This window comes from Prionailurus bengalensis, chromosome E4, assembly GCF_016509475.1.
Source record: "Prionailurus bengalensis isolate Pbe53 chromosome E4, Fcat_Pben_1.1_paternal_pri, whole genome shotgun sequence".
In the NCBI taxonomy this organism is placed as follows: domain Eukaryota; kingdom Metazoa; phylum Chordata; class Mammalia; order Carnivora; family Felidae; genus Prionailurus; species Prionailurus bengalensis.
In genome coordinates this window covers 15,130,830-15,151,182 of record NC_057360.1, presented here as the reverse complement: position 1 = coordinate 15,151,182, position 20,353 = coordinate 15,130,830, and positions in this window count along the sequence as shown.

Sequence of the window (20,353 nt, the reverse complement as noted above, 5' to 3'; positions counted from 1 at the left end):
GTGACAAAGGTCAGTAGGTGAAGCATAGCTGGCTGTCTGGCCTGCAAAGTGGAGGATGTTACCATCTGGCCCTTTACAGAAAAAGTTTGCTGATACCTGGTCTCCCAATAGTAGTTTTCAAGTGTCTGTGGATCCTGGCATGCCTTAAGAGGTCTGTGAGGTCAAAACTATTTCATGACAATACTGTCACATATTTGCCTTTTTTACCGCGAGGGCATTTGCACTGATGGTGGATAAAACTGCCATCACTTTGGTATCAGTTAAGATGGTGGTGCCACTCTTTAATAGTCACCATATTCTCTAAAATACTCACAATACATAAAAAAGTCAGTTTCACTTAAGAATGTCCCAATGAGGACATTAATTTTATCGAACCTGGACTCCTATAGTATCCATCTTTTTAATACTCTGAGTGATGAAATGGGACATATCGTGGGGCTTGTGCTGCAGACTGAAGAGAATGCCCATGTGTGATTGGGTTGGGAGTTCAAGAGCTGTTTTTTCACAAAACACAATTTTTACTTGGGGAAAAAATACTGAGAAACAGTCTTTTTGATTTTTCAGATGAGTATTTGGCAGATATTTTTCTTATATTTATTTTATTTATTTATTTTTTTTTAAAAATTTTTGAGGGCACTTGTTGGGATGAGCACTGGGTGTTGTATGGAAACTAATTTGTCAATAAATTATATTTAAAAATAAATAAATAAATTATAATCAAACAAACCCTGGAAACCACACTGATTACCCTTTGGAGAAGGTTGTCTGGATAAGACAAATGGCTATGGATAACTAGATAAAATGTAGTGAAATAGTAATTCATAAGATCCCAAAATACATAAAACTCTTTAAACCTCATTTACGCTTTATAATTATTTATAATTAAATACATATTAAAACAAAAAATGTTTATTTGTTTTTGAGAGAGAAAGAGAGAGTGCATGTGAACACAAGTGGGGGCGGGGGCAGAGAGAGACGGAGAGAGGATCCTAAGCAGGCTTTGCACTGAGAGCAGAGAGCCCAATCTGGGGCTCGAACTCATGAACCGTGAGATGAACTGAGCTGAAGTTGGATGCCTAACCAACTGAGTCACCCAGGCACTCTGTGGCAGATATTTTTCTTTTAAATAAAAGAAATGAGCCTGTTACTTCAAGAAAAATATTTGGCAATATATTTTGCCAATGATAAAATTCAAGCTTTCAAGTGAAAGCTTTTCAAAAAGTTGCATCTACCACTTTGAGAGTGACAGCTTTCTAATACTTAAAAGACTTTTCTGGTGACCACAGTGGTGACATTAATGAATGTGATTGTTTTTGTTTGTTTGTTTGTTTGTTTTTTGGCTGTTGAACAATGTAATGGGTCAGTGTTAGGAAGATATGTATAATTCACTGAGCCAGTATTTAAACGACCAACGAATCATGTTACAAATCCACGGATGGATGAAATATCCTTTCAAAATGCAAGATATTCCAATGGATCTTAAAGTAACAGTATGAATGCATTGATACAATTTTTGATTTACATGGCAACTAACTTTTTTTAAATGTTTATTTATTTTTCAGAGAGAGACAGAGTATGAGCAGGGGAGGGGTAGAAAGAGGGAGACATAGGATCGGAAGCAGGCTCCTGGCTCTGAGCCCTCAGCACGGAGCCCGACGCGGGGCTAGAACTCACGGACTGCGAGATCATGACCTGAGCCAAAATCGGACGCTTAAAGGACTGAGCCACCCTGGCACCCCTACATGGCAACTAAGTTTTAAGAAACTACCACTTGTTAGGTTCTGGTATGTAATCCAATGATGATGTCCACAATTTCCTGAGAAGAATATGAAAACACTTCTCTCATTTCCAATGACACATTTGTAGTTTTACTAGATTTTCTTCATACACATCAACCAAAGCAGCAGGTCACAACAGACTGAATGCAGCAGATATGTGAATTCAGTTGCCTTTCATTAAGCCACAGATTTATTTTTTTATTTTTTTTAATTTTTTTTTCAATGTTTATTTATTTTTTTTGGGACAGAGAGAGACAGAGCATGAATGGGGGAGGGGCAGAGAGAGAGGGAGACACAGAATCGGAAACAGGCTCCAGGCTCTGAGCCATCAGCCCAGAGCCTGATGCGGGGCTCGAACTCACGGACCGCGAGAGCGTGACCTGGCTGAAGTCGGACGCTTAACCGACTGCGCCATCCAGGCGCCCCATGCCACAGATTTTTTAAAAATATACAAAACATAAATTATTCTCCTTATTTTTTTGAAAATATAGGTTTTTTTCTATAAAAATTTGTTGATGTTAGCATGTAGTAGGGTTAATTTTTAAATGAATAAATATTTAAAATATTCTCAGTTTTAATGTTGCTGTAGTAAATATTGATAGATATAGCACACATAAATAAAAATTCTTACAGGTCCTCAATAATTTTTTTTTTTAATTTTTTTTTCAACGTTTATTTATTTTTGGGACAGAGAGAGACAGAGCATGAATGGGGGAGGGGCAGAGAGAGAGGGAGACACAGAATCGGAAACAGGCTCCAGGCTCTGAGCCATCAGCCCAGAGCCCGACGCGGGGCTCGAACTCCCGGACCGCAAGATCGTGACCTGGCTGAAGTCGGACGCTTAACCGACTGCGCCACCCAGGCGCCCCAGGTCCTCAATAATTTTTAAGAGTATAAAGAGGTTCTGAGATAAATTTTGAGAATTGCTGGCCCATATATACTCTATGATCAAACAGCTTGCGGGCTGTACAGCTAAGATTCAAACTGCAGCAGAATGATTCTGGAACTTACACTTGGCACCACTAAAAGCGCCTCCTAGCATTTCTGGATTTAGAAGGCTCAGAAAAATCAGGACAGTCTCTCTACCCTCCCTTCCCCACTTACAATAGAATTTTTCTATGCCCACTTTTTATTTTATTCACCTCACCTCCTTCTAAGTTTTGAGGACAGGCCAGTTTACATGCAAAGCTGCAGTTGTAAAGTTAGGTCGAGCACAGCCCAGAGGAAGGGACTGTGGAGAGAGGGTGACCACAGATATACCTGGGTGAGGCTTTTCCCTTTCTGTGAGCTAGGAAAAGGAGAGAAGATCTCAGGAAGAACCTGGCACTCTAGGGTGGGTTGGCTCAGTTGCCAGGATAGGTGGCAGGAAGATCTGCCTCAGTGACTGGGTTGTGCCCTGTTCCGGGTTCTCAGTTGAGGGGTTTTCCAGAGATGGCGCTTCTGCATCATGGTCCATAGCAGACACCGGGAATCAGTTAAAACCCTCTTTCTCATTGAGCTTAGAGACAGCCTGGAGGCCTGGCCCTGTGTGATGCGGCATGTGTGATGAACCTTATTACTGGGCAGCAGGTGTGGGTCTCTCAGAGCCCATCCTGAGGTGGATGTGACTCATTCCCGGTACTAGAAAAGCAACTCCTGACATGTCTGTGGTGTTTTCACTGGATGTATTAATTAGGAAAAGATCTATATGTCTATATATTTTTCCTCCCGTACATAAGAAATGGAACCCTCCTTTGTCATCCATGTCCCGTAGACAAATATACCGTAGTTAGTAGCATGGGCTCTGGAGTCCAATTATCTGGGCGTGACCCTCTAGTGGTGTTGTGAACATTAGATGACTTAATTAATATAAATGATACACACTTAACTGTACCCACTTTATAGTAATGCTCAGGGAATAATAGCTATTATCATCATCATCCTCTTCTTCTTTTTTCTTCCTTCTCCTTCTCCTCCTCCTCCTTCTTCTTATTTTTAATGTTTTTATTTATTTTGGAAGGAGAGAGAGAGAGACAGAGCATGAGTGGGGGAAGAGCAGAGAGAGAGGGAGACACGGAATCTGAAGTGGGCTCCAGGCTCTGAGCCATCAGTACAGAGCCCGATGCGGGGCTCGAACTCATGAACTGTGAGGTCATGACCTGAGCTGAAGTCGGACGCTCAACCGACTGAGCCACCCAGACACCACTATTATTATTATTATTATTATTAGACTGTGGCAGAGTCCCTATTTAGGAAAATGTTAATTGTTTAAAACGAGGAACTTTAGACTTTCAGTTTCAGCAGCAAAGAGGTTAGGTATCCTGAATTATCCTCTAGTTGGAAACAACCAAAAGAAATGGCAAGAATATAAAGAACATTTAAAAACTACATCTCTGAGCCAGCAAGAAAGGAAGACATCCACAGAGGTTGAAAACTCAGTGCCAGTGGGAAGCTTGAGGGCAAATGAACATCAAAGCAGATTTCATTTGGGGTTATCTGACAAACTGTGGTGACCCTGATGTTTTGTTTCAATAGGTGCACAGGACTTAGAAGACAAGGGACTAAGCCCAGGGTGGACTAAAGTGCAATCTCGTGAGAAAACTCACAAACGAAGCTGGGGTACCACACGGCTATGGTCTCGGTTGAAGGTTAAACTTAAATTTTCCCTGTAGAATGGGACAACAAGGAAACTGCCTGGGTTGACCTTGGTTTGAATGGAGGAAAAAAAAAATCTCCCCTGAGAATTTATAACCATAAGCCAGTCCTCTCTGGGGTTTGAGCATGAATGGAAAGTCTGAACTGCAAAAAGAAATGGTGGACGACTATGTGATTAAAGATGTGGTTAAATAGAAACAAACACTGACTGTATAAAATAATGACAGCAGTGATAATACCTAACTGGTAGGACAAATCAAAATAAAACAGAACCAAAATATGAGACAACAATAGCATTTAAGTTCAGGGAGTTTCGTTGATTAGAGTTAAAACATTCTAAGATCTGTGTAGTATTTAAGAGGAGGCTAAGAATATTAAATTTAGAATTTGTTAAGTATGCATGTTAAAAAATCAAGCTTAATCACTAAAAGATAGACAACAAGTTCTCCTCTTCCAGAACACCTTTGAAAATCATCTCAGGTATGATGATTTGGCACTTAGGTAGCATTTATCCAAGGCCCTGTAGTTAGGTTGTAAAGAGAAGGAAAAGGTTTTACAACATATTCACTAATGAACTGCCTAATAATGAAATCAGTCCCCACATAGATATTGTTCTCTGTCTTTTCTAAGTCTGTGGTTGTGAACATTTGAATGCAAAGTAAATTGAGTGATGAGTAAAACTGCAAATCTGTCAAGAGAGTTGAGATATTAAAGAGTCTGTGAAAGTACAATTGGAGAATCACACATAAAGCTTTTGAGAAAGGAGGCCCAGGCATGTTCCAATCAGTTAACAACTGAAGAAGAGGGAATCAACAAAGATGGTAGGCCAATTGGGTGATTCAGAGAGTGATTTTGGTACATAAAGCCCTTGAGCCTTTGAGGAAACTGATGAATCTCTCTTTAATTGTATTGATTATGGAAAAAGCTAAGATGCTAAAAAAGGGACCCGAAAATACAGTGACTTAAGATAGAAGTTATGTCCCTTTCATATAATAGTCTAGTTCTATGAGGTCAGTTGGGGTGTGGGCTCCTTCTGTCTTGTTGCTCTGCCTTGTCCTAGGGAATGATGCTCATTTGTTTAGTCAAAGGTAAATCATGTGGCATATCTATGTTTCAGTTAAAAGGAAGGGAAAAGAGAGGAAGTCTAGAACAAGCAATTTCCTTTTAAGCAAGTTATACAGAAGATATATATATATATATTATATATATAGATATATATAATATATATATATATTATATATGCATATATCACTTCCTCTCACATTCCACTGGAGATAACTAAGTCACGTGAGCCACAGCTGCTCATGAAGCTGAGAAGTGTAGTCTCTACGTGGATGACAAAGGGTCGAGCATAAGAGGAGATCAGATTTTTGGGGACCACTGGTAATCTGCCCCATGAATATTTGTGTAAAGCTGACTCTGTGATAATGTTCTGAAAAAAACCCATAAACTAATGTTGCACTGTCTGTACAGTGATGTATGATAATTATGTCTGATAAATTATGCCCATCCAAATCAATACCTGATTAATTCTTTAACTTAAAAAGTCACCATATCATTATTACTCATATTTTGTGAGTCAGATAAAATAAACTTATTTAAAAAATAAGCAAGGGTTTATTAGACTAGGTGCTTAATAACCCTTGTTTTGTTTTTTCTTTTTTTTTAATTTTTAAAGTTCATTTATTTTTTGGGGGGAGACAGAGAGAGAGAGAGAGAGAGAGAACATGCACATGGCACCAATGGGGTAGGGGCAGAAAGAGAGGGAGAGAGAATTTTAAGCAGGCTCTGTGTTGTCAGCGCAGAGCCTGACGTGGAGCTCGAACTCACAAACCGTGAGATTGTGACCTGAGCTGAGGTCAAGTCAGCTGCTTAACTGACTGAGCCACCCAGGCGCCCCTTGTTGGTTTTTTTTTTTTTTATTTTCTAGTAAAATGGCTAGAAAACTCTTATTTCTCCTCCACATTGGTAGTTGATACAGTTCTTGATCCACAATCTCTGTGTTCAAGAATTGTAACAAACCTAATTTCTATGTTTCTATTTTTAACCTCCATGTATTCTGGTCTAAGCAGTGGCAATTTAATTTCACTTCATAGTTCCTCTTTTAACTCTGGCTGCACCTAAATTCTGGCACCCAGAAATTACTGGGGCTCTGTCTAACCTGGCATTTGCTGGGCCAGCCATCATCCATCTGGGCTTACATTCATTCAAAAAGTACTTTAAACACATACATGGGCCAGGCACTGAGGAACACTTCAACCCTTTCCCATTGCTCCCAAAATTTGGGGCATTGCTGAAGAAAAAAAACGTAAGGCCAACCATGCACACATGTTAGAGAGAGAAGTTAATTTAAAAGACCGGCTCAAAGTGAGGAGGAAGAAAGTTAATGACTAAGTGGAAATCTCGTTTTCAATGAATTTTTTATTCCATCATGATCTATGAAAATTGAGAGTTGGTGGCATTTGGAAGTCAGAAAAGACTTAGAGAAGATATGTATGTGTAAGAAAGAGTGATTTCTGTTTCTCCTGGGGAATTTCTCTTTCAATGTTGAGGTCAGGGGTTAAGATCTCTGTAAACATTCAACCGAAGACAGTGGTATTCAGTCCACCTCTTAGCACATGACTGCAGCTTCCTAACTGCTGTGGGATAATGAAGCGAGGAAGAACCACGGTTCTGAAAGTCGCTTAGAGTCTCCTCGGAAGGACAAATGACAGCCAAGACAGGCGGGAAACAGAACTGTACTAATAAAACAGTGTGGCGGGGAGCGCCTGGGTGGCGCAGTCGGTTAAGCGTCCGACTTCAGCCAGGTCGCGATCTCCCGGTCCGTGAGTTCGAGCCCCGCGTCAGGCTCTGGGCTGATGGCTCGGATTCTGTGCCCCGCGTCAGGCTCTGGGCTGATGGTTTCCGATTCTGTGTCTCCCTCTCTCTCTGCCCTTCGCCCGTTCATGCTCTGTCTCTCTCTGTCCCAAAAATAAATAAACATTGAAAAAAAAAAATTAAAAAAAAAAAAACAGTGTGGCGGAAATACAGCGCGTGACCCTGAAGGCTAGCTTACAGATAGGCAGAGGGGTAGGGGAGATGATTACAAGATGGGAGACTAGTGTGATCAATTAATTGCAAAGGGGCGGCAAGGAGCATGGTGGGTCGAGGGTGTAGGTCTGGGACAGGCCTAGCTGGAGCGTAGATCTGGGTGGGAAGGTTTGCTTCTGTGGTGATGACCTCTCTTCGCAGCTCACGCTGCACAGCTGCAAGGCCACTCCTGCATTCGGTTTGATTGTGTTACTGTTTCTATAGCCCTGGTGAATGAGAACACCGCCTCTGCAGCCAGACAGACCTGGGTTTGAATTCTGACCCCAATACTCACTGGTGTGTGAGCTTGGGGAAGTTACTTAACCTCTCTGAACCTCAGTTTCCTCACTGCCTTGCAGGTTTTCTGATTATTGTCATAAGCTACCACATATAAAGTATCTTGTGGAGTTTTCAGATACTCAATAAGACAGCGATCATCCCTATGACCTTCGGTTGAGGTGAAGAGCGCTGGGAACAGGGGGCAGGAAATGGTGAAGCGCAGCCCCAGACAGTACTGAGCTCACACTGCTGCTCCATCACTTTTCTCGAATTCCCGCTCTGCCGGGAATAAATGAGATCATGAACATAAAGTGCTCCACACAGGCCTGCTATGGCACAGGGCTTTAAAAAATGTCTGCTTTCTTCCCCATCACTTATCCACTTTTTTTTTTCCTTTGTTCCCCCAGCGTACCTGTTGTAGCCTCCTAGTTTTGTGCTTGTGCATTGACTAGGACAATGGACTAGGGTGGTCATGTCTTGGCTTGCCTGGGCAGTCCTGGTATGTGCTGCGGACCCAACATTACTCTGAATAGTCTTCAATAGTCTTCCCTTTCACTCACAAAGTGTCCCAGTTTGGCAACTGATTACCCTAGTGCTACCTTTGGCTTTCTGCCCTCCTGTCCAGCATGCTAGCCATGACCTTAGGCTGCCTTTTCTGAAGAGGAAATCACCTGGGGGCTTTGGGCTGGGGCATATCCCTCCAGAGTTGCTGCAGAGCTGACAGGCATCTCCCCAGGCAACCCCCTTATTTGTATCTTCTTCACTGTCTGGGGGTCCCCAGGATTACCTGGCCAGATGTGTCTGACCACCACATATTCTTTCCCTGGAGATCAACTGGAATAAGATACAAACATACAGTAGAGTTTCTCCCCTCTCCTTTCTTGTTTGTTTCCAGCCAACACAGTTTTTCTGCCTGAGATTCTATGATATGTTTGGGAAAAGAAAGAAGGGGGGCCAAAATAATGTATAGGAAGAAATCACAACTCAAAGTTGGCACAATATTAGAAATGCCCCCTAACCTTTTCTTTTTTTTGAAGTTTATTTATTTTTGAGAGAGAGAGAGAGCGAGCACGAGCAGAGGAGGGGCAGAGAGAGAGGAGACAGAGAATCCCAAGCAGGCTCTGTGCTCTGACAGTACAGAGCCCGATGTGGGGCTCAAACTCACCAGCCGTGAGATCGTGACCTGAGCCGAAATCAACAGTCAGATGTTTAACCCACTGAGCCACCCAGGCGCCCCCCTAACCTTTGTAAGCATATGAAAGTTGGCCTTTCTTAGCCCTCCTCACTGATTCATCTCTTCCAGTGAACTTCTGAAATTCACCTTTGTCTAATCTTCCTGTCTCGATTTTTTTTTTATTCTTGGGACTTTATGAAACAGTGTCCCCAGTATTTTCTTTAGCGATTTATTTCTGGCACTTATGGTGTGCCCAATAAATATTCTTTTCTAGAATAGTGGCAAGCAAATAAATGGATGGAAAAGGAACAAATTCCTGACCGTGCTGTAACAAGAGCACTGCTGTTGCTGTTATTTCTGAAAAGGCCCATTCCCTGAGAAATCATCTAATCAGAATGAAACTCCACACAAGGATGGAATTAGTGTAAATGCTTAGTGAAAGCTATGTGTCAGGTGATTCACAAGCATTACCTCACTGACCTCTCCCAGCAGCCCTGTTATACTTTTTCCCACTTTTATTATACAATCATTATATTTTCCCCATGTTAATCAATGAGGAAACGAAGCCTTCAGAAGGTTAAATAGCTTGCCCAATTACTCCAGTAATTCTTCCATTGTTACTGAAAAGGTTGAGGCAAGCTGTGATTCAGACTCAGGCAGTCAATCTCCAAAGCACTTGCTCTTAATCCTTATAGCCAGAGACCCCACCCTAGATGTGTAACTAGGATCCAACCTGGAGACAGCCTGCCTGGTGTGGGGCTGAATTTGCAGTGGGGTAGGCCCTATACTTCTGAGAAAAAGCTCGACAGTCTAGCCATTTCTACTTGTCTCTCAGTGGTCCTGCTTTGCCCTGTTTTCTCAAACAGCTTTTCATACCAGTCTTAATGATCCTATCCTCAATTTTACCTTTAAAAGAAATGAGACAGATGAACATAGGCGAAAGGAAGGAAAAATATGATTAAAACAGAGAGGGTGGGGCGCCTGGGTGGCGCAGTCGGTTAAGCGTCCGACTTCAGCCAGGTCACGCTCTCGAGGTCCGTGAGTTCGAGCCCCGCGTCAGGCTCTGGGCTGATGGCTTGGAGCCTGGAGCCTGTTTCCGATTCTGTGTCTCCCTCTCTCTCTGCCCCTCCCCGTTCATGCTCTGTCTCTCTCTGTCCCAAAAATAAATAAACGTTGAAAAAAAAATTAAAAAAAAAAAACAGAGAGGGAGACAAACTATGAGACTCTTAAATACAGAAAACAAACTGAGGGTTGATGGGGGGGGTGGAGCGTGGGGGATGGGATGGGCTAAATGGGTGATGGGCATGAAGGAGGGCACTTGTTGGGATGAGCACTGGGTGTTATATGTAAGTGATGAATCACTAAATTCTACTCCTGAAACCAATACTACACTATATGGTAACTAACTTGGATTTAAATAAAATCAATCAAACAAAAAAAATACAGTTATTGAAAAGGCATCATGTGGTGATTGTTCAGAAGGATCACCCTTGTCCCCCTTCCCCTCTGCCACCTCAGTTGGCACTGATTTTCCACTGCTATTTATTCTTAGCAGACAGAGTGCCCTGAGGGAGAAGTGACAGTGTCGCACAGGCCATTCTGATGTTAGGGAGTACCGTGGGACCGTGGAAGAGGCCCACAGCAGCTGGGTGGGCTCAGGGAAGGACTTTTCCAGGCATTTAAGCTAAACCTCTCAATTTTGCTAATTTCGGACCAGTTCTTCCTGTGAGGTCAGCGTGGGGGAAATGCTCTTGAATACTCTTCACCTCTAGCTTTCCGGGATCAAGATCTCTACTGCCTGATGATATCGTGTGTGGTTATTTTTTTTTTTTTTCACTGAGACAACTAACTTTCCCTGATTAAGACTGGGACTTTTTCTCTTTGGTCATTTCAGACCCTTTCAGTGGAGTTTTTGTACCTTGTCTTTTGCCTCTGATGTTTCCTTTATTTAATCAGGCTTTATTTCAGGTCTCACTTACTTTTCCCTCACCCTAATCTTTAGATGTCAGAAAGCATCTATCATAGGCAATTGGGTTCTCATTCTTTAATGTAGTCTTAACAATGAGAAACAAAACTAGGGAGGAGAAGGCCAATTGGGGGGAGAAAATATACCTCCTAAGATGAGTTCTTTTAGTTGGAGTAATCCAGTATCATAATGCTATAATATTCCAAGGTTTGGAGATGGCCAACTATAACATTAGCCAACACCACACATTTAATATATATAATGTCATGCAAATTGCCTATCTTGCTGCATTTAGCCCTCAAACAAACCCTGTGCAGGAAACTTTCCATTCCAGAGGACAAAATCAAGGCTTAGAAAACTTAAGGGCCTTGTCAAAGAGTCACAGAGCTAACAAAATGTGGTTCTGGGGTTAGGATCCAGACATCTTAACCCCTATGCTGTGTCAGGGAAAATATCCCATGGAGTGAGTCAGCCAAATGACCTTAGCCTCGTTACATAACCTCCCTATGCTTTAGTTTCCCCTCTGTAAAATAGGAAGAATAAAATGACTCTGGGAGTCATCTTAAGCACCTCTATGATGCTTAAACGAGGAGCTGTCCAAAACAGTTCTCTTGATTTGCAAAGTATTTTCCTGATCTGTTCCTCTGCAGTCTTCCTCTTAACTCAGTCAATGGCACCACTACATAGTGACTCAGTCAAGTTGCCCAGAAGTCACTTTTGATTCCTTCACTTACCATATATATCTAATCCAGTAAGTCTTATTGCCCAATCTCCAAAATACATCCCAAATTCTGGTCATTTAGCAAAATCTCTACTGCAGCAACCCTAGTACTCATCTTGCCAGGATACTGTGTCCTACTGCTTATATAAGTTGTTAGTATTAATTCATCTCCTATACAAGTAGAAAAAGAAAATCAATAAAACGTTCACTATTTTTTTTTCCTAAGCATTAACTAAAATACCAATTAAAAATATTTTTTAATAACCTTGTAATAACAGAATCCCACATTTTACACATTATGAAGGAGCTTTAATGTAATGTGAAGGTTAGAGGTGGGGGCAGCTAGGAATCATCAAAAGTAGTTTTTTGTATGTTAGGGGAATTTTGTTCCCCTTGTCTGGGCCAGGAATTGAAGATGAGATCTTAGTAACTAGAAAGAGAGACTGGGAGTGTCAATGAAGAGGGGCTATTGTACACAAGGAGCCTTAGAATTTATCCATCGATGGGCATGGAATTGGCCCTTCCCTTGCCACATGGAAACTGAAATAAAGAGGGTAAGAGTCCTTCATCTCAGGTAGATAAATATATTGGGTTCTTGGGTGCTATCAATAGACATTACTAGTAGCTATGGAGGGGACCTCACCTACATCTAGTGGGTACAGGGATCTAGAGAGATCAGTCTGGAGTGTCAAGGTGATTAGACCATGTAAGGGGCCTAAAGATCCAGGGGGAACAGTGGTTCAAAGAAAGAACTTCCCACAAAAATGATAAGCACCGATCTAGACTGATTTGTGGAGCATATGAACTCTCCCTGGGATGCTCAGAAATACTTGGGACCATATTGCGGGGTGTGATAAGGTCAGGCTTCCACGTGGGTTAGGATCTATCTAGCCCAACACTATCCAATGGAAATATCACAGTGTAATCTAAAAAATTTTAGTAGCCACACAAAAAAAGCAAATAGTGAAGTTAATTGTAATAATGCTGCATTTAGATGCAAAATATCATTTCAATATACAGCACTAGTCTAGTAGTATGCTGGTAAAGCAGCTCTCTCCAAAAAAAGTCCCAATTTGTAGAGTTTACCAATTTCCATGATGTAAATACTCCAACTATGGTCAATTTCAAGCTACAATAATGTTACTGATAATGACAACTAACAATTATGGAATGCTACCATGTGTCACTTTCTCTTTTAGCAATGTACTTTGTTCTTTTTTGTTAAGCAAATAGCATTTCTACAAGGAAAAAAAGCAACGCCATTTCAAGTTGTCTCTTAAATCTGATATAGCTTGTATATTTCAATCATTTGTAAATCTCTTCATACTGCAGTGTTTTCTCCTTTTTTAAGGACTGATACAGGATTCTAATTACAAGGCTATTATCTATCTATCTATCTACCTACCTACCTACCTACTACTTACTGATTATAGATAACTAAGTGAAGGCTGGGATGTTAAATTACTTGTCCAATAGGAAGTAGTAAAGCTTTTATTTGCATATAGGTCTTTTGATTTCTTCACAGAATGTCAAGAATAAAAGCAAAGTGGGATTCAAAGAAGGGCAGGGAATCATGGAGCTAAAAGGGTAGAAAGATAGAAAATGGAAGCTCCAAAGAACTAGAGTAAAACTATAGCCCTCCATCCAATTGAATGCAGTCCCTATATTGAGCACAGCCATGGGCTGGTGTTGGGGGGAGCAGGGGCATATGACAATGGCTAGGACTTCTACTCTTTTCCCTGGGGGGTGATAGGTACATCCAGGCAGAACTCTGACACAGGGTAGACTGTAATTAGTGCTAAAAGAGGAGCCTAATCCAGTTTCCCCAAACTGAGCTTAGCACAGAGGGAAGGTGATGTGGGGGAATACCACATTGGGGCAGAGCAATTTTGGAAAGTGGAGCCTGAAGAATTCCTAGCAGGGCATCCATTGGGACTTCTGGGTAAGTGATGAAACAGGAAGTTGACATCCGGGATCTGAGTTTAACCAAGACAAGTTGAGAAGTTTGAGCTAAGACGGGAAGGAAAGGGATAGGAACTGCAGAAAGCACCCAGGAACACAGCTGAAAGTAGGCAGGAGAGGCCTAGAAGACTTCCCTAAAGCAATTTGCATAACATTGCAGGGTTTTGTGTGTGTGTGTGTGTGTGTGTGTGTGTGTGTGTGTGTGTGATTCTTGCAGAAAAGACATACCCCTAGGACTTACTAGTACAGCTGAGGGAGGTGGAAATGAGTGAACAAACCATATACAGTGAGGGTAGGGAGATAAGGGGAAACTACCTTCAAAAAGAGACAGACTGCTTATTGGACCTACAGAAAAGCTTTAAGAGGTGGTTAATGAACATATGTCTGAGTGGAAGAAGTGCTTCAATGCCCTTACAGGTTAAACAAAAAAATATACAACAACATCTGTTGAAGGCCTACTATGCCTAGATACATTATGTGGTGTATTCTTTTTTTTTTTTTAAGTTTATTTATTTATTTGAGAGAGAGAGGGAGAGAGAGCAAGAGAGAGTGGCAGAGGGGAAGACAGAGAGGGAGGGAGAGAATCCCAAGCAGGCCCCATGCTGTCAGTGCCGAGCCTGATGTGGGGCTCGATCCCATAAATCACAAGATCATGTCCTGATCCGAAATGAAGGATCAGATGCTCAACCAACTGAGCCACCCAGGGGCCCTTGCCATCCATGTATTCTACAGATTCTTTTAGTCTAGTTCTGAACTACAAGTACATTCAGAAATGAGTTCCCTATAAGTACATGGAAGATGACAGGATAAAACTCTTCAGTGGAGGCATCTGAAGGTCGAAACAAGAGAGGGTTGAAGAAACAATGCTCTTTTGGTACAGTTTTTATAATTTCCAGCTGTCCAGTCTGTTTGGGCTGCCATAATAAAATACCATGGACTGGGTGTTTAAACAACAGAAATTTATTTTTCACAGTTTGGAGGCTGAAAGGCCATGATCAAGGGATCAACATGGTTGGATTCTGTGAGAAGTCTCTTCCTGTCTTGTGGCTGACTTCTCACTGTATCCCTTACCTGGCAGGTAGAAAGAGAGAGCACGATATCTAGTGCCTCTTATAAGGGCATTTACCCTATCAGACAAGGGTCTGCCTTTATGATCTAATTACCCTTCGTCTTCAAATATTGTCACTTGGGGATTAGGGCTTCAACGGTGAATTCTGGAGGGACACAAGTTTTCAGTCTACAACACCAGCTATTAAAGGTTTGGTACAGTTAAACAAACAGACAAACCCAGATAATGGTTTAAATCCCAACACTGTTGTGGTTATGTTACTCTGAGATTCTGGTTCCTCATCTTAAAGATGTGGTTTGTAGTAACCACGCACAGTGTTCCCAGAAGAATTGAATGAAGGGAGGCTTTTTTCCTGGCACACAGGAGGCATACAAGAAACATGAGAATGTATCCCATTCACCAGTAATTTGGGGGAACAATCAGATCCAGTTATAAGAAGAAGTTATTTTGTTACTGAATTAGTGACTGTGAGCATTTGGCAATGTTAACATCTGCTTAGATGTACTGATTGCTTACTAAGTGCGTGGGCCAGCCACAGAGCTTGTTTATTTTCATTTAAAAAATTAACAGCATCACAAAGAGTTTAAGAACACCATGTGACCTTGGCAAAGTTAATTCAGGTCACCAAGCCTCAGTTTCTCTCAACTTGAAAATGAGTAGAAAAATAGTACCCTTCTCACTGTTGCTGGGCAGTGGAGAGGCATTTCAGACAGAACAAAAGGCAAAGGCAATATTCAGAGAATGAGTAATGTATTGCTTCATTCATGATCAATTATGGAAATGGATCTGTACCAGGTTTGTCAATCTCACTAACTGACATTTTAAACCGTTAACCCTTTGTTGTAGTGGGGGCTGGTCTGTGCCTCGTGTCAGTATCCTTGTGCTCTCCTCTCTAGATACCAGTAACACCCCAAATCCCAACAGCCAAAATTGTCTCCAGACATTGCCAAATGACTACCGCTGGGGAGTCAAACCACCTCCTGTTGAGAATCACTGATTTACATGAATTCCAATTTAGCTCAATTAAATGTATTTTGGAAACAGGAGGGAATTTCTCATGTACTCTGTTTAGATTTGCTTTGGGCACGATTATTATTTAAAGAGAATTATCTTTTGGGGGTGAATAAAGGTTCTGTATATGATGGTGGTTTCAGAGTACATACTGTCAGAACTCATCTAATTTTTTACTTTAAGTTTTTTTTTTTTTTTGGTCTGTAGTCACATTTCAATACAGTTTATTTTTAAAAAAGAAAATTGCCTATTTTGGTTATGTATTGAAAGATCTACTTACAAATTTTTATATATTCTTGGTGCTGCACACATATTTTGCAAACACGATTTCAAAAGTAATGTCATGTCTAGATATTTTCTTTTCCTAACAGTGTAATACTTCAGCCACAGAGAGAAACATTTCTGTGGCTATTTAGTGCCACTAAGTTTTAGAATCTATCATCACGCTCTAAAATAACTGCCAATGTTCAACTCAAGATAAAAAAAAGTAGCAAATATGAAGAATGAAAGGGAAAATCAGCATCGGAAGAAAAGGGGTTGCCAAGCGGAGGGGGCTAATGAGTCTGAAACCCAAACGAAATATCACTAGAAGAGTTTACATTTGCATTTGAAATAATGGTGTACATCCGGTTTCAATGAAAAGTACACATTTCAGGTTTGCTAATCTTTCACATGTAAGACTCAAGTCCAGCTATCAGGAAACTTCTGTATTTAATAGTGCCATTTTCAGTTTTGTTTAGACTCTCATTCTTTTCTGGTCTTGAAAATAGCACGCTTCAGATCTATTGCAAACAAATTCAATTTAATTTGGTACATTATTTGAAGAAAGACTATTTATTTTGGCCCTTGAGAGTGAGCGCAGCATAAGACTCTTAGCCTTATCATCACACAACATCTTTCATGGAAGAGACTGACACAGATTTAAATCATTGTAAGACAAGACAGACCATGATAAATGCTCTCAAAACAGGGGGTGGAAACAACTGCATTCTTCTGGGAGGCTCAGGGAAGTCTCATCATAGAAATGTAACAGCAAAAGAGATCTTAAGTGGTCATTTGGGGAAAATCACAAATATGGCTCTTACCAAAAGTTTAGAAATACATATTCATAAGGCATTACTCCAAATGTCTCAAATCAGAATTTCTAGAGTAAGGGGATCAGGAATCTGAATCTTTTAAAAGCTATCCTAGTGATTCTGATGATCAACTAGGCATCACTCGATGCTAGTGTTCCCTGAACAGGATTCCCTCAGGGTTTTTGTTTAGCCTTTTTGGAGCACAGCAAGCTTACTGCCATGAAGACAGCCAGCCCTTCATGGAAAGTATGTATGTAGAGTGAAGGTTTCGATTGTCAGAGACGGAGAGTAAGGATATTTGAGGCACAGCAACTATCAGAAATCAGGAAACAGGGGAAGGTAAGTTTGGAGAGGAAACCTGGGGTTCCATTATGGGGTGATTTGAACGTCAAGCTGATGAATTTCAGCCACATCCTCTTTGAGATGGAGGCCATTGATAGGATTTTGGTCATCACTAGGTTTAAACAGTCTGCCAAAGCAGAATGGATTGGAGATTGAAGAGAATGGAAGTAGGGAGAACAGCTTAAAGTTTCATTCAGGAGTTCAGAGGTAAGAAAGGCAAAGTGGAAGAAAGTATGAGCTGTGTTACAGGGACAGCCCTACAAAGCTTGACCAATTAGGGTCGAGGAAGAGTCAAAGCTGATTCTGGGGTTTTTGAGATTCTGAAGGGCTGAAACATTAACCAGAATGAGGACATTAGGATCAAGGGCAGGTTGAGAAGGCAGATGCCAAATCAGGCTTTTGACATTTGAAATGCATTTGTTTCCATCACCATCTATCTTACTCTGTCACCTGTCCCAGGACAGAGCTTAGTTATGATTTCCTTTATATTCTCAGAGGTTGGCACAGAATAGGGCCTCAAAATGTTTGGTGAATTAATAGTCACTGTAAATATCTTCTCTCTTTCTCCTCTCAGCTTCAGTATAGGACCTTATTATTTCTCACTTAAATAATGCAAGCCCAGGGTCCCACCCCAGCTCATAGTTTGTGTGAATTAGAACAAAGTGCCCTCTCTGACTTTATGAATTAAAAAGGGGGGCTTTTATCTGGGTAGATGCAGCCCTTTGTTCAGGGCTTGGGAAGCCGCACACACCTTTGCGGGAAGATAAAGGCTGCCCTTCCTGTAGGGAGAAGCCTCTCGCTCAAGGATGGATATGGACAGCTCAGGGCAGAGGTGGGTTTAGACTGCACTCTTCTCCTCAGCAGGCACAAGGAACCCTGGAAAAGTCACCCAGTTGGTCCCCTTGATCCCACCCGGCCATTTCTATTTCACCCAAAGAGATATTTTTCTAAAATGTAATCATATCACAGTCTGCTTCAAACCTTTCCTTGTTACCCCAGGGTCTTCAGGATAAAGTTCAAAGTTCTTAACTTAGAACAAAAGGCCATTTGTGAGAGCCTTTCAGCATCCTTCCCAGTCCCCCTCTCCAGTTGCATTTCCCAAACGGGCGAGGCACAAGTGGCTTCACTGGCTGCATTTCCCTCACCCTCTGCCTGGCTAGTGCTGCTCTTCTTTTCTTAGCTGTGATCATCCTGCCTTCCTGTCTAGGACCTCCTTGAGGACTGAGAACCTATTTTGCTCATGTTATTTCCCCTGCACAAGCGTGCAGGCTCCTGGCTCATACTTGCTGAATGGCCACATGACTTAGAAACCAATGAAAGACCAGGTTTTGCCCCCACCCCCTCCCCACAAACAAGCAAACCAAAACAGAACAACACAAAACAGATCCCCCGCAACCAAAAAATTAAAAAAATAAAAAAGGTTTTGCTGCTTTCTAAACATGAGGTATTCTGTCAGCTATCAAAGCCTTTTCTTTTGCATTCTTTTCCATAGTCTTGAAATGGTTATTCATTCAGAGGTCAAAGATTTATGGGAAGATAATTGCTTGGAATGAAGTCCAAGGCTGGCTTGCTCCGGTGTGTCTGTGTGTGAGTCTCTGTGAGGAGCTTTACAAAATGGCCCCTAGATTCAGGTAACATAATTGACATCATTGACCATGTCAACTGAGAAGATGGAGGACTCTGCTCAGCTGCCTGAGAAGGAATGCCATCAGTGAGACCTTGTTCCAAATGCCAGACCAGCCCAACTTTGGAGTTCTTATGTGGTCTGTCAAAGGGTCTCCTTGCGTGGAACTTCTAGGCCAAGTTAGACTTATTTTTCCAGTTGTATTCCTCTGCTTCCCACAGAGAATGTGAAGAAGCTGTCAGAATGTGGTCAATGAAAGAAGAAATGATTCAATGTATGCCATCACTTAGACTTCAACAAAAAAATCATAAGGAGGCAAAATATGGCAGTGGGAGACTGCCACAGGGAGGTGAGAGGGGTGCCACAGTTGTGCTGGCCCCAACATTGCAATGGCCAACCCTGCACTCTCTTGGGACAACAAAAAACATGGAAAATTATGGGGTGCCTGGGTGGCTCAGTCAGTTAAGCATCCAACTTCAACTCAGGTAATGATCTAGCAGTTCATGGGTTTGAGCCCCACGTTGGGCTCTGCACTGACAACTCAGAACCTGGAGCCTGCTTCGGATTCTGTGTCTCCCTCTCTCTCTGCCCCTGCCCTGCTCTCTCTCTCTCTCAAAAATAAATAAACATTAAAAATAAAAAAAGGAAACTGATTCTGTCGCACAGTCCTCATTCATGAAAACCAGCAATGGTAGTTTTTCTTCATAGAAACCATGATAACAGGGAGAAGAGATGTGGCTTAGGGCGCAAGTACATATTCTAAATGTTCATTTTTTCCATGATTTTTGACAGTCATTTAAAAACATTTTCTGTGATTGCAGCATTAATAGTTTTTGTACAATCTTGGTCAGTTAGTCTTTATAGTTTCAGACAGTATTTTAGGCTTTTCTCCTTTGATTCTGTTAGTTAGGCTTTGACAATAAATGAGTAAATACGTAGAGTCTAATGTCTACTTATGACTATCAACTATTACACAAGAATTGGGCTCTACACACAATTATTTCTTTCATTTTTCCTTCCTCCATACCCTATATGTTATATATACTTTGCGCATAGGAATAACTAGCTAGAGATAAGTTTCAATGGAACTTGCTTTCTAATTTTGGCTTGGAGTCTATGACAAAGTGTCTGTTACCTTATCTTTCAGACAAAAACTTGAAGACCAAGATGTTCTCCAAGTGCAAGGCATAATTATTATATTGAGGATATTAATCCATACTTTCCTCAAATAATGCTGCACCCATGAATTTATTTTCCATTTCCCTCATATCCACTTTCTCTAAAATTAAATTGATATGGCATCTTACATTGTTAATATCAAAATAGTCCTCCTCCCTTCTTTCTTTAAGTATCTGTTGAATGGCTCATCGGGAGCTTAGAGAGACCTGCTTGCTCAGAGAAGAGACAGAATTGTGCCTTAAACATCCCCTCCCCAGCATACCCCTGTCCTCCAGTACAGCACTGGGTTTACTAAGTACTCAGGAAATATCTGTCAGTTTGGACTTGACATTCTAAATCATTACATGACTTATTTCCTTTTATCATTTATCTCAGCACTAAAGGGTAAGTAGTGCCCGTCTATTGGTAGGATACTCTTACTTTCCAAATTCTGAGTCCCACCCCTAACCTCAAAGGAAGGAACAACCCT